This window comes from Diadema antillarum, unplaced genomic scaffold, assembly GCF_040938485.1.
Source record: "Diadema antillarum isolate AM-2024a unplaced genomic scaffold, OU_Dant_1.0 scf00000022, whole genome shotgun sequence".
Classification (NCBI taxonomy): domain Eukaryota; kingdom Metazoa; phylum Echinodermata; class Echinoidea; order Diadematoida; family Diadematidae; genus Diadema; species Diadema antillarum.
Window position 1 is genome coordinate 2,192,925 of NW_027270911.1, and position 14,932 is coordinate 2,207,856.

At 36.3% G+C, this 14,932-nt stretch overlaps 1 non-coding gene across 1 annotated transcript; it reads left to right on the plus strand.

Annotated features, from left to right (window-relative positions):
- Window positions 1-13,364: 13,364 nt before the first annotated feature.
- Trnat-ggu (transfer RNA threonine (anticodon GGU)) lies at window positions 13,365-13,437 on the plus strand. The gene has a single exon. It is a non-coding gene; the product is annotated as a tRNA-Thr (tRNA).
- Window positions 13,438-14,932: the final 1,495 nt, after the last annotated feature.

The following is a 14,932-nucleotide window of genomic DNA, read 5'->3' on the forward strand; positions in this document are numbered from 1 at the left end:
TTCAAAACTTCTACACAGAATTGTGACCGTTGACTTCTTTGACCATTGACCTTGATTTTTGACCTATATTGTACATTAGCTACAAAATGCTACTCCGCCATTTCTAACCCGATTTCGATTCTGTTTGCTTTATGTGATGGCACTAGGTGAGGGCTTCAAAACTTCTTCACAGAATTTTGACCTTTGACTTCTTTGACCTTTGACATTGATTTTTGACCTATATTGTACATTGCATGGCTACAAAATGCTACTCCTTCGCCATTTCTAACCCGCTTTCGATTCCGTTTGCTTTATGTGATGGCACTAGGTGAGGGCTTCAAAACTTGTACACAGAATTTTGACCTTTGACTTCTTTGACCTTTGACCTTGATTTTTGACCTGTATTGTACTTTTTGCTACAAAATGCTACTTCCAGCGGGGACATATATTACGCACCGCGTAATTTCTACTTTTCCTTGTTTTACTTTTTATAAAAATACATTTCACTTTGAAAGAAAAATTCATTTCACTTTTAAATAGAAATTCATTTCACTCTTCACAAAAATACATTTCACTTTTAAATACAAATTCATTTCACTCTTCACAAAATGTATTTCACTTTTTAACCAAAAACATTTGACTTTTCACAAAAATTCATTTCACTTTTCAAGAAAAAAAATAAATCATTTCATTTTTCCGTAAAAAAAAATCATTTCACTTTGGCGTACCATATCACTCTGACGAAACCATTTCATTGTACTAAAACCATTTCACTCTGATCAAAAAAATATGTTCCTCTTTTTTCCCGGCCAAAAGGTGGCGCCAGTCTGAGAGGAGTCACAGTGCCATGGCACTTTGTTAGCACTGAGCTGAGGTGAGCGGCCGGTTGGCTATGCAGTACCTAGATTTAGCGCGCTCGTATTTGGAGCTTTGCCCGGGAAGAAGTTTTCACTTTTTTTTTTTTGGTTCAAGCGGACCCTGCTCGCTAGCGGGGGGGTTCGTTCGAACCCCTTGAACCCCCCCCCCCCCCCAGTCACGGGCCTGAAACGTACCCATACCGTAAGGTACCCACCTTTGAAAATAAGTATTGCGATAAATCGAACCCTCAATTCCAGTCCAAGATGCATTATTCAGCAAGTCAGGCATAGATTCAATTCTCGATGTAGTATGCATATAACGGCACGAGCGTGCATGTAAGTGAGGCCGAGGCGAGGGCCGTCGACTGCTAGCTCGCCTCGCGTCGTTGCCGCGCCGGCGTAGCGTGCTAAATCTAGGTACTGCATAGCCAGCCGGCCGGCTGGCCGGCCACTCACCTCAGCTCAGTGCTAACAAAGTGCCGTGGCACTGTGACTCCTCTCAGACTGGCGCCACCTTTTGGCGGGGAAAAAAGAGGAACATATTTTTTTTTTATCAGAGTGAAATGGTTTTATCAGAGTGAAATGGTTTGAGTGTAGTGAAATGGTTTCGTCAGAGTGATATGGTACGCCAAAGTGAAATGATTTTTTTTTTAACGGAAAAATGAAATTATTTGTTTATTTTTCTTGAAAAGTGAAATGAATTTCTGTGAAAAGTCAAATGTTTTTGGTTAAAAAGTGAAATCCATTTTGTGAAGAGTGAAATGAATTTTTATTTAAAAGTGAAATGTATTTTTGTTCAAAATGAAATGAATTTTTATTTAAAAGTGAAATGTATTTTTGTGAAAAGTGAAATGAATTTTTCTTTCTAAGTGAAATGTATTTTTGTAAAAAGTAAAATAAATGTTGGTGAGTGAAATGTATTTGATAAAAGTGAAATGAATATTGGCTGGAGTGAAATGAATTTTGTATTGTGTCCCTAATAGCATTCCATACAACCCAGACCCCTCTTGTATTAATCTTGCCATTTCCAATTTGAAATCCAATTATACATACTATGTTTGTGCTTCTCATTTGTTCACTCACTGAATTGAGTCGCCTAAACTGAATGTTGGTGCTAGTGATAACTGCATTTGTTTTTCTCTCTCTCTGTCGGTACACTGAGCACTACTTTTTGTTGTGTTTCATTTCATCAATAAGTCATTTTGTTTTTCGTCCGATGTGATGTCCTTCTGGCCAAATTCTTTTTTTTTTTCTCTGTCGACCTACTTATATTTGATATGATGCAGTATTGTTTCATCAATTAATTGTATCCCCCAAACAGAGTTCGGAGGATACTATGGTTTTGGCCTCGTCGCGCCGCGTCCGCCGCCGCCGCCGAGATTTCCTTGTGAGCGCTCTACCAGCTGCGTTTCTTTTCCGATCATCTTCAAATTTGGCATGAAGGTGTATTATGGTTAGACGAAGAAGCCTATTGTTTTTGGTGATGGCGCCTTTGCTTGTTCCGTCTTTATACATGAAAAGGTAAATCCAATAGGGTCTGCTTGTGAGCGCTCTAATGGCTGCAGTTCTTCTTCGATCATCTTCAAATTTGGCATGAAGGTGTATTATGGTTAGACGAAGACGCCTATTGTTTTTGGTGATGGTGCCCTTGCTTGTTCCGTCTTTATACATGAAAAGGTAAATCCAATAGGGTCTGCTTGTGAGTGCTCTACTGGCTGCAGTTCTTCTTCGATCATCTTCAAATTTGGCATGAAGGTGTATTACGATAAGACAAAGATGCCTATGGTTTTTGATGATGGCACCCTCGCTTGTTCCGTCTTTATACATGAAAAGGTAAATCCAATAGGGTCAGCTTGTGAGCGCTCTAGTGGCTGCAGGTCTTCTTCGACCATCTTCAAATTTGGCATGAAGGTGTATTATGATAAGATGAAGACGCCTATTGTTTTTGGTGTGGGCGGAGACATCGTTGCCATGGTAACAAGAATTTTTGTGGAAATAGCAGAGATTTCCTTGTGAGCGCTCTACCGGCTGCGTTTCTTCTCCAATCATCTTCAAATTTGGCATGAAGGTCCATTATGGTAAAGACGCCTATTGTTTTTGGTGATGGCGCTCTCGCTTGTTCCATCTTTTATATGAAAAGGTAAATCCAATACGGTCTGCTTGTGAGTGCGGTCTACTGGCTGCAGTTTTTCTTCGATCATCTTTAAATTTGGCATGAAGGTAGGTATATTATGGTAAGATGAAGAGGCCTATCGTTTTTGGTGATGGTGCCCTCGCTTGTTCTGTCTTTATACATGAAAAGGTAAATTCAATAGGGTCATGCTTGTGAGCGCTCTACTGGCTGCAGTTCTTCGATCATCTTCAAATTTGGCATAAAGGTGTATTATGATCAAGACAATGGTTTTTGGTGATGGCACCCTCGCTTTATTCCGTTTTTATACATGATAAGGTAAATCCAATACGGTCTGCTTGTGAGCGCTCTACTGGCTGCAGTCCTTCTTCGATCATCTTCAAGTTTGGCATGAAGGTGTATTGTGGTAAGATGAAGAGGCCTATTGTTTTTGGTGATGGCGCCCTCGCTTGTTCCATCTTTATACATGAAAAGGTAAATTCAATAGTGTCTGCTTTTGAGCGCTCTACTGGCTGCAGTTCTTCTTTGATCATCTTCAAATTTGGCATAAAGGTGTATTATGATAAGACAAATATGCCTATGGTTTTTGATGATGGCACCCTCGCTTGTTCCGTCTTTATACATGAAAAGGTAAATCCAATAGGGTCTGCTTGTGAGCGCTCTAGTGGCTGCAGGTCTTCTTCGATCATCTTCAAATTTGGCATGAAGGTGTATTATGGTAAGACGAAGATGCCTATTGTGTTTGGTGTTAACGGAGACATCGTTGCCATGGTAACAAGAATTTTTGTGGAAATAGCAGAGATTTCCTTGTGAGCGCTCTACCGGCTGCGTTTCTTTTCTCCAATCATGGGTATGATTGGGTGTTAGGTTCAAGGCAGACTAAAGATTTGGATTAGGGTAAGCGTTAAGCTTTATGTGCGCTTCAACACTAAGATTCCTTGCTGGAGTATTTGTCATCACAGCATTTGTCATGGAACCCGCTTCTGCAGAGTTACACCGCTGCATCATATTATTGTCATCAAATTTGGTACCCAGAGGCAAAATGTGGACAGGATCATTGTTGCCATGATAACCGTATTTATTTATGGCATTTCTGTATGAGCTCTATATATTGCGATGATGTATGATGCTGTGAGTTCGGGGGATACATGTGCTCGGCTGCGCGACCCGCCGAGCACCAATCTCTAGTTTGAATTGAATTACATTGAGGATCATACAGGTGCTCAAAACAGCTGAACTCATAATGATTAGGAGGAGCACAACTATCCCCTCCCTTCCCCCCCCCCCCAAAAAAGTTAAAAAATCGAACATGTAATATATAAAGCTTATACCCTATTACATATCACTGAGTGAGCAATATGTGCCCCTAAGACAACACAGTTCAGAGTCTGTTGAGACAGAAGAAACGAAAGATGCTTCTCACGATGTGTATTATTTGTTTACCGTGTCGAGAGTTAAAATGAATTCCTAGAAACAGCAAAACTTGTTGAATGCAGGATTAATCTTTAGATATATATGAGGTGCACATTTCTCCTAAAACTGGCCCTAATGAACATTATTATACTGCAATATAGAATGATAAAGAAAGTTGTACAGAGACAGCCAGATATATTGCCATATTTTATAAATCTCAACTAAGCTGTGTATGTGAATCAGTATGTATCTGTTTACATAGATTATGCAGCTTTAGACATTATTCCTTTGTAACTGTAGACATGTTTTTATACCTCCGCCTCAAAGTGTCACCAGATGTATTAGGTTTCCGGGTTGTTCGTCCTCTCTCCATCCTTCCGTCTGTCCGTCTGTAATTAATTTTGTCTACCAAGCAACTAAAAAAGCGTTTTAGGTATCCTAATAAAACTTTGCATGGTATATGTATGAATGGGCGAAGTTGTGCTTATCAACTTTTGGGTGCACATGTTCAAGGTTAAAGAGTAAAGGTCAAGGTCAAATGCTCATAACGTTACTTTTTCCCTCATTCATGTATCTATGCAATGCCTGAAGCTATTTTCTTGACACTTAGCGTATATACATGTATATATGAACCTACGTAATAAAGATTCTCTATAGAGAGTTTCGGGCCATGAGGTCAAAGGTCATTAAAGGTCAAATGAAAATGTTCAAATTTCACTTTTTCTTCATACATTGTACGCTTGGAAAGGGTCTGAGATGTCTTCATGGAACTTAGTATATAGCTAGCATATACTGGCTGGTAGTGATTATCTTTAGAATTTTGGGGTCATGAGGTCAAAGGTTGGGGGTCAGAGGTCAAGGTCAGCTCTTCAAAATTTCACTATTTGTGTCATATCTATGTAATGCCTGCAAGATTTTTCTTGAAACTTATAGTGTAGAAATATGTATCACCCACTGATTCTCTTTAATGTTTTTTTTTTTTGTGTGTGCAAAAGGTTAAACAAAGGTGAAGTGCAAATGCTGAATTTCACTTCTTCCTTCATATTTCAGAAGTGGCTCAAGGTATCATCATGAAACTTAGTACATAAAATTATTAATGTATGTTCTGCCTGACAGTGATTTTCTTGGGAATTTTAGGGTCATAGGGTCAAAGGTCAAGGGGACATGGCTAGGATAAAATGCTGAAATTTCACTATTTGATACTGAAATTTCACTTTTTCTTCATACCTGTGTGGAAATTACCTTATACATAAAGGGTCAAAAGTCAAGTAAAATCCTCGAATCTCCATATACTTGCAGGCTCTCTTATGCAATAGAGTTTTTCATCCAATTAAACCTAGTTCAAGGAAAATTAGTAATTATTTGAAACCTATTTGTGACAAACATGTCATTTTAGTATTTTGCAAATTATGTGAAACTCTCATCACACATTGTCAATATGTACTATAGAGCTGTTAGAAGAACAACGCATCCTGGTGGAGGTATACTAGTCACCATGCATAGAGACATTTTTAGTATGCAAGTATTTTAAATGATTTCAGATTCGAAAAAGAAACTGGCAGCAACAGTCCCATGCAACCTGTTCTGAAAGAAGACAAGGGCTGTGACAATGAAATACAGGTAAGAGCTTTGATAAAATAGTGTACCCTTTATACCCACATGACAAAGTTGGCAATGATTGACTGGTACCGGTATGTGAAAATTAACTATTGCCAGACATAGTTCTGATTAGGATCAAAATGTAATTGATTGTAATGTATCATGCAATCTGTATGTGCAAAATAACCTGATAAGAAAGAATAGAGAATGAATTATTTACCATAGAACCAACGAAACAAAAAAGAGGGGTGCTCATATGTACAGGCTCCAAGTCCTGCAGTGATCCTATAAAGACCCATACTGTTGGCCATATTAAAGCCGTGTACAGGAAGGTTAAGTGTAGGGAGCCGGTCATTTATGGTGATCTACTCCACCGTGTTAATGTCATTTGAGGAAGAGGGTCAATGAAAACCCGCAGTTAGTAGTAGAATAATAGCATGATAATATATGACTTTTACTGTTTGTTTGTTTGTTGTTTTTTCTTTATGACTGTGATCTTTAGTAGTGTAAATGCTGATTTCTGTTAATAGAGATGGATAATATTGTTACCTCATCAAATGTTATGTTCTTCATTAACTGAAGTGAGGGATTATGAAAATGGCACAAGAGAAAGTAATTTATTCTGTTTTCTGCATCTTCTTCTCTTCTTGCTCGTACATTTCTTCAACAGCCGATGGATGACCACGATCGTTTCATTATCATCCAGATCATCAGAAACGATTTGAATCGCATCTCTCCAAACACTGGAAAACAAAATATCTTACTCAAGCTTGTAAAAGGCATATTAGATGATGTTCAACCAAGAGTCTTTCCACAGACATCTTCTGAAAATAATATGATGATATCCAGTTCCAGCAGGATCATTGATAGTGAGGTAAGATCTTATCTCTATTCAATCTGTGTTATATATGCATTTGTCATGTACTAGAAGGTGTTGGGAAGAAGAGAGTTGAGAAATTATCACATTTGACACATCCGAACTAAAATTATGTAGATAGTAAAATAAGAGCAGTAGGGAATATAAAGTCAGAGTACAATGTTCTCATATTCACAAGGTCTCAATGATGGGTGATTTTAAAGGGCCACGCTGCCAACATATACTTGTTGCTGTTTTTTAAACCGAGTTAATTAGCTGAATGTCTTCTGGTTATAGAAATCTGCTTAGGTTTGTAATGTCATCGTCTAATCCTGATCATGCTAAGTTGGCTTTCTTTCAAATTCCAGGCTATGAAGAAAAGAATAAGGGTGATTCTCAGGAATGTAGAGTGTCGGCTATCTCGCCTCCAGGACAGGCAAGTTCGAGACAAGTGTGAACTCCGCATGTCTTGCCTTCCCTTAGAACTGTCCTTGAAGAGCTGTCTACCATCGTCAAATGTGAGTTCATGCTTTTCTCAAATTTTATGCTTTTATCTGTATGTCATTTTATATAGATGTTTGCCTGAAAGGTGTATCAATCTATTACATGTTATTCACTTTCTCGATCAGAATATTTGCTTTCCTATTTCAGAAATCCTATGCAGAAAGAGTTTGTTGTGTTTTGTTTTCTACTTTCATTCTAATCACAGATGGATGATCTTGCAAGTCCTCGTGAAAAAGAATACAACGAGCAGCGAAATACAATCACGCAATTCATTCTGGCTGCCTACAAGGAAGACCAAGACCCATCCCAAAACAATGATTCGGTAAGCTTGTGTGATCAGGATCCTCTGAATATGAATATATCCTTGTCAATACTTACTGCAGTGCAGATTTCCACTTTCAATTGCCAAAAAATTACAATTTTCTTAAATTCTTTAATAGTATGAGACCTAGCATGATGGTGCATGATGGTGCCAACTGTCAATATCACTCGTTTTGTATTTTAAAGGCATAATTTACCATTCGCAGATGAAAGAAAAACCCAGCTTTAGTGCTTCAAAATACTTCTAGAATGTGAGTTAGGGATAGAAACAACCACTGTAAAAGTTTCAATCGGTATAATTAATGTTAAGTACTTGTATTGTTAAATATATAAAATGTGAACAATAGTTGTAATAAAAATGGTTCTCGACTATTCAGCCGTCTACAGTTACGGTTTGTTTAGAAAAATAGTGATATCTTCTTATATCTGTAATAGGCTTTATTGCAAAATTTTTACATGGTAGGATGTTTCGTGATCAAAACTGACCTACACATATTCATCAAATGTGATATCTCGAACATTTTTTTAAATCACTGCTCCCAAAGGCAAACTGTACCTTTATGATTGAGTACAATTAAATCAGATTCATTTTTCATGCCTGTCTTCCTGTCAAGTTTATCCAACAAGTATTGGCAATCATATTTTTTATAATGATTCACACCCTCGTCATAAGATATTTCTTCAATTTGTCTCCAGCACAAATAAATTTGACAAAGAAAGTATTTATGACCAACATGTTGGTTAAAATGTAGATCAGCAGTTATGACCTTCAAATTCATTTGTAAAGAAGGGAGATGAATATAATTGAAGAAAGATCATAGTAAATATTAACCTCTCTGCTTGATAATCTCCTGCTTTCATTTAATATGCCTTGTCTGCCTCAGACTACTTGAAATAACCAGACTCAGACCCTGGTTATTTTTTCCAACTTTATTGTGTCACAGCCGGCAACTGGGGAAAGCCTGGTGGTAGTGTCATTTCCCGGAAAAGCAATAGATGATAGGTTCAAGTCCTGTGGTTCCTTTTTTCAGACATGTTTGTTAGATCATAGATCAGTAGCTGCAATCTTACAAGTTCATTTGTACAGAGGGAGACAAATTGAAGCATTATCATATCACGTCTTTACTCCTCTGCTTAATAATCCCTTGCTAACACCCTTGTTGTCAATCACTTGTGTGTGTGTGTGTGTGTGTGTTTGTTTGTCATTTTTGCATGCTCTTGTAGTTGTATTCTTTGTTTTCCTTAACTTGTCATACATATGTGTGGTGTAGTGTATCGCACATTAATCATGCTCTGATTAGAAATTAGTTATTCTCTTGGTTTCCTTTTTTTTTTTCAAACACAGGGAAAGAAACTTGACAATGAGGAACTTGATCGTCTTCGAGACTCTCTCAAGTTAAATCTTGATTGTGCTACGAAGCCGCAACATCATAATGCAAGCTTCAGTTTTGATGCCAGTGACGAGGACCAGGGGCATCAAGCAAATAGTGCTCTCGTAAGCATGTGCGATTATCCTTTCAGTATAAAAAAAATGCAAGTTCTTGTCATCAATGACTGTCGTGAGCAATGCATTATGAATGCTATGAATAGGCAGAATTTTGTTTTTCTTTCCTTAATGAGTGGTTCTTCATCATGATGGTGTTATGTCAGTTAAGATATGTTGGTTGTATATGTTCATATTATGTATGTATTATGTATATAAATATATATATATATATATATATATATATATATATTTATATACATGTATATATAATATGTATATGTATACATGTATATATAATATGTATATATAAAAATATACAGATCTTAACGGACTGTATATATTACTAGTGTTTATACACTCAGCAAAAAAACAAAAAAAAAGAAGAAAGAAAGTAAACACTTCTTCGAGTTCATAATCATTCATAGAAAATTTTGATGAAAGTCAATATGTTATATGACATATTAAAGATAATTTCATTGGCTGTCAGCATAGTAGATCAATATAAAGGGAAACTTTATGCATGAGTGAACACAATCCTTTTTTGTCCTGCAATGCACAAAAGTAAAAATTGTAAAAATTGACATGTTGCCGTTCATTTGCAAATGGCCTTTACTAGATAACAAAAGTCCAGTTTAACACATTAAGAGACATGAATGAAATAACAAAAACAAGTTTTTTGTTCTCGGGGGGGGGGGGGGAGGGGGGAATTTCTGTCAACTCAAACTTCAAGTGACATAGAACAGAATATCTTTATTCCATTCTTTTAATTTAGTAATGAAAGAATTTATAAGACAAATTCAAGAACCAAGTATTATTTACAATTTTGCATATTTGAGAAATCTGTTTAAATGCCTACCATTTTTGTTTATATTGCTTCCTCTCTCATTTTTTCACTTGGATTTGACAGAAGATTCTTCATTTTCCTCCATTAATTTTAGCCTTATTGATCTTTTGGGCTTCAAAGATATTACAGAGATCATATTTTTTTTTTTTTCGGGGGGGGGGGCAACTTCATTCATCTCTTTATTGTCTTTAATGTTTTTTTTTTTGTTCTCATTGTTACCTGGAAGAGCACTTATACGCATGAATGACAACTTCCTGCATTCTTTTAATTTTTACTTTTGTGCCTTGGAAGAGAAAAACAAAGGTGTTCACTCATGTGCAAAGTTTGCTTTTCATTTGCCTACCAGGTTGATAAACAATTGAATTACCTTTCATATGGTATATCATTCATTAACTTTTAGCCAAATATTCTATGAAAAATATGAGCTTGAAAAAGTGTTCACTCTAATGTATATAATGTATATACAAGGAGAGATAAAAAAAAGCTCCAAACTTTGCCTATAGAGCTTTGTCATGTTCTTGACATGATTTGCTTTTCAGCAACCCTTGCCTCTGTGAACTTTTTAAATTCAAAAGTTTTAAATGTTTTTTTTTTTAGCAGAACCAGTATACAATGTAGTTTCATGCTTATCTGTGAGAGCTTCTTATTGTCACTATGTTTTAACCATGTTATTACAAAGAAGCTGAAGGAGCCTGAACAATTTTCTATATGCCTTCAGCTGGGCAACAAATAACAACTGTGCCTTCTACCTAGCTGTCACTACATTTGCAAACCCCAGATTCTGTATCGCTGAAGTTTCTTTCAATAGCTGTAAAGAACGTGGTTCACTCTCTTACCAACTTCATTTCATGACATCTTGTCGATCATGTCCCTGGAGGAAAGATGTCACCAATAAATATGATATTCAGCATTGTTCTCGCTATGTGATGGAACTTTTGCGTCGGCTTTTTTTATCAACTTTTGAAATACATGTACAGTATTACTATGATTACAGTGGGAATATGACTGGCCAGATTAAATGATTACATTACCTATGTACATACAAGTATTCACACAACCACAGCTGCCACCATGACTGCGGCATGCTTTTTTGTGACATATACTATTGTGCTCTTCATGTTTTAACGCTCCTGTGCATTTTTAAAGCAATGTTGTGAACTGGCTATGAACATCATCATCATAGCAAATCATGTCAATACATTGATAAACCCCTTTGGGCAAAATTCGTTTAGATATCAGCCCCTTCTGGAATTGTATTAACGATTGTCTCTTCATAATCGGTCGAATATATTTACGAGTAAAACACCTTTGTTTAAATACACATACGTATTGCTACTGTGTGTGTGAGTGTGAATGTGTTGTGTAATTTAGTAGTCTGTCATTTAAATGCAATTTTACTCATTTCATATCAAAAAATGGTACAAATTTAAAAGCAAGTTCAAGTGATATCTGCTGTCCTTCAGGTTAGCAACTGATCGCCATCAGTTATTTGAAATTTGTAACAACAGATTGTACAACATCATGAACTTTTGTGTGTATCATCGATTGAAGACTATTACATACTTTGGTTCCACATCTATCCCAAATCAAATACAGTATTTGAAAGTAATCTCAGTGACATTTTATAAATGATTGTGATCAATGAGCATGACAATTAAAGGTGAAAAAAAAAATAGATTTTCTTGATGTTTTCATTCCAGGAGAATTCCCCTTTGAAGAAGGATGATTTCTCCCTGCCGGACATACAAAATGATCTTCTTATCCAGTTTTGGATGGAGAAGATTGAGAACATACCTCATGGCGATAGACAGTACCAAGTATTCACCGACATCAGCAACTATATATAGCAAAACTCTCTAAATAACAAGGTGATTTTGCAGATCCTAACTCTATAGCATACAGATAATGAATGTTTATGAGTGCAATGGACAGAATATTTCTTGAGCTGAAAGATGAAATGATCAATTCAACGAATGGATCAAACATTTTATCTTTCACCATCTGTATTATCGATGATGATTTTAACATGGCAAGATCACCTAATCCACATTACAACACCCATCTCTAACAATGTTGATGTTATTAATGAATAAAATAATTAATTCTGGTCCTATTACAGAATGTTTTATTTAATTGAATATTTATTTAATTGAATAATATTATGATTTGCTGTACTTCCATCATGTATCGTATTATTGTCTACTGTTGCCGAAATTGCCGGAATTGCTGTAAGACTATAAGCTGTCTCCTGCAGGCCGTAGTGGGAATAATGAGTAGTTTTGCCATATAAAGAAAGGAACAGACAAATATATGTATGATTATCCTGCACAGGACCTGACACCTATCATGTACAGAGGAGTAAAATGTTGTATTTATCTCTCAGCAGCAATAATGACTCCAATCAAGCCAAATCGATGCAGCAATACAATCAGAGATTTTGCTTAATACATTGTATAGCAAAGTATGAATTCAGGCGGCAATGTTTTTCACTCAATTTGTTTTAATTGTTTATCAATTTGGTTATAACAAAATTTCAATTTGATGAAAGAATACTGCCGATATTGAGGACTTCATTATAATGGGAGTCCACTTTACTGCAAACCGTCCCTTCTAGATACTCCCATAATATGCAGATTCACAATCAATGTAACTTATTCTCTCTCTCATTCCATCTTGTATACACCTTCCTCTTTCACTCCAGTGGCCCGTATGTCTCCTCTCACCACACCCACTGACATCTTTAATTTCCTATTTGACATTCCTCTCTCACCTGTCTCTTCAGCATTAAACTCTCTCTGTTTCTCTCTCTCTCTCTCTCTCTCTCTCTCTCTGTCTTATACCCTCCACCCCTCATGTAGCCCTTTGACATTACCAGACCTCCCAAACCAATTCGAGTTTGGCGGAAAGAATCTGAATTTGGACCACTCTCAGCTCTTGTTTCAATAAGAGTTTCATATTTCTCTTGCTAACTGTACTGCACACTGCTAGGAAACTGGTGTATCTTTCTTACTTTTTGAGCCAAATCATCCCTATTTTTTTCAGTCAAAAAGGTAGGGAGGTCTGCATTAATCAACTCTCCATCTTTGACTTGGTATCTCCGTCCTCAGCATTTTTCTTCCTACATCTTAGGACCCTGTTGAATAAAATTATATGGTAACTATTAGCAAATGATCAATGGAAGCTATGTGATCTTTAAGGTAGCTACAACAGCAATACCATTCCACAGCCGATCAAAGCTAAAAAATAACTGAAGGTCAGCACTGATTGCAGAGGAAGGAATGAACTAGTTAAACTAGAATTTAATGAATTTGAACAATTACGCAGTACCCACTGCATGCTGTAAGGATTAGAACCAACACTTGCTTTTGGGCGTATGCTCGGTGGTCTAGTGGATATGACGCCTGTCCGGTGATCAGGAGGTCGTAGGTTCGAATCCTGCTCGAGTATGTACGCCCATGAGTTTTTATCATGGCTACTACTAAAACACTGAGCAATTCAGTGCTTATTTACATCAATGTAGGGCAATTTGTCAATCGGTCGCCATTAAAAGAAAAAGCTGTGACTGATTGTTTAGTCATCAAACTTCTTTCATTTTTTACATATTGCATTTGTACAGGCGAAGAAAATTCTGTGAAATTTACATTTTTTTCTTTCACAGTTCAAAAATTTGTTTAAGATTAGAAGAAGTTATTCGCATATAAAACTGTGAAATCACCTTGTATATTGCAATATTGATTGTATTTGTATGTCATTCTGTATTTTGAACTGTGTGTTGCATCAATATTGCCATTCTTTATACATTTATTTCTTTTTGAATATGTATAAAAATTTAAGATGCGAATACATGCAAACTTTTACATCGTTGTCATGTGTTCATGGCTGAAATACTGCTGAAGTTTATTTTTGCCATGCATAATGTGCCAAGCTGGAGCAGCGAAAACTGAATATACTCACTAGTGACACTAGTAAATAGGTAAACCTGTGTTAATTACATGTACATGTATATGCAGCTGTAAGTTATAGGTGTAAATTCATGTAAGTCTATGTGCATTTGAAAGTATGCTAATTGACTTGTAGATCTAACGAGTGTTTTCAATGGCCAAGTACTGTCTTACAGCCTTGTGAGATATGATGATCAGGGATTGTCAGTGTCCTGTAGATTTTTGTCTATGCATTTACAATGGATTTACTGAGGAAAAATTACCCAAAGTGTGTTCATCTAGTTATTAGTACTACATGTATATGGCATGCAAAATGTCAATAGAACACATCTGTAAAGTTTGAGGAAATTGGATGATGTGATATGTTCTGAAGTATGAATGCATGTAACCTCTTGATTAGAGTAATGTGCCGACATTGCTGGATTGCATTGGTCATCTACTGTATATCAAAGTATAATAGTGAAATAATTTTTAAGGGATGGTATAGTTTTGGTGGAGATGGAGCCTCGGGTTTCTAACTTCCTTTGATGATAACTTTTTGAGATAATGTGAAATATGAAATATGAAAGAGCATACATAGTATTATTATTGTAAGAGGAATTCAAAGTTTATTTGAATAAAATTGGTTTTGAAATTGCTGAGATATGTAAAACAAAGCAATCCTAATAAAAGGTGGGACCCACCTTTTATAAGGATCGTTTTGTGTTACTTAAATAGTGTTTTGATATCTCAGCAATTTCAAAACAGATTTTCGAGTATACGTTGAATTCCTGTTAGAATTGTATGCTCTTTAACATTTCATAAAGTGGTTTCTAAGTATCTCGCTAAAAAATTTAAAAGCTGGATACCTACCTCAACCAGTACTATACCATCCCTTTGAGATAATGCAACCAGAATGCTATACAATTTTAGTTCCAGGGATAAATGTCATATTTTCTAGCATTGACAACAGAGCATTTGAGTTATTTGCTCCAGAAAGCAAGGGGAAGAATAATGTACTT